This window comes from Bison bison, unplaced genomic scaffold (genome assembly GCF_000754665.1).
Source record: "Bison bison bison isolate TAMUID 2011002044 unplaced genomic scaffold, Bison_UMD1.0 scf7180017846420, whole genome shotgun sequence".
NCBI classification, from domain to species: domain Eukaryota; kingdom Metazoa; phylum Chordata; class Mammalia; order Artiodactyla; family Bovidae; genus Bison; species Bison bison.
In genome coordinates this window covers 18,267-19,055 of record NW_011476993.1, presented here as the reverse complement: position 1 = coordinate 19,055, position 789 = coordinate 18,267, and the positions used below count along the sequence as shown (strand labels likewise).

General features: G+C 65.5%; 1 protein-coding gene across 1 annotated transcript in view; it reads left to right on the top strand.

Annotated features, from left to right (window-relative positions):
• FAM195A (family with sequence similarity 195, member A) overlaps positions 1–789 on the top strand; it is a 12,052-nt gene that overhangs the window by 6,092 nt on the left and 5,171 nt on the right. The gene's annotated exons all lie outside the window — the stretch shown is intronic.

The following is a 789-nucleotide window of genomic DNA, read 5'->3' as shown; positions in this document are numbered from 1 at the left end:
GAAAGGGGGCCCAGCGTGGCCGGGGGTGCGGGTGGGGGGTGTGCTCATGCCCTGGCTCCCTGGGCATGCTCTCTCCTCTCAGGTCACAGGCCTTGTGGGAGGGGGAGCAGCTCCACCTCACCCTCGGGAAGGAGCTGTGGGCAGGCTAGGGCCCAGCCCCCAGACCCTCCCCTGCAGGCATATCTGGTTCCTCCTGAGGCACATCACTGCAGTAGATCTTGCGTCCTGACCCCAGTGCATGCGGCGGGTGGAGGAGTAAGTGCTCTTTCTCTTGCGCGGGATGACAGGCGAGCTGGGCTCCTTCACCTGCCTTCTGCACCCCGCAGCACCCAGGGTGCTCCTGGATTGGTAAAGGGCCTCCCTCCCCCTCCCTGGGGTCTGCAGGTGCACACATGGCAGTCGGTCGGTACCCAGCTCCTGTTCCGTAGGATGAAAGGGAGATTCCCAGGGTGTCATGTCTCTGCCCAAACCCGGGGGCCGACCCGCTCTTCTCATCTTTGACACCCCTCAGTCGCGTGTGAGTGAACCGCAGCACTGGCCCAGGCACCTTGGCCGAGGGTCTCTGACTTGCGGTGCGTGGGGACACCCTTGCTTCCAGAGTCCACACAGATCATTCCCAGCACCTGTCAATTCCTCGGCTCCTGGGACACCACCGCCGACCCCACGAGGGCCTGAGCCAGAGCCTCGCCACGTCTGGGTGCCGGTGGCCCCCCGAGCCTCCTCCAGTGGCGGACGGCGGCCCGGGCCCTGAGAAACTTGCTTAAACTCCGCCTTCAGACCTCGCCAGGG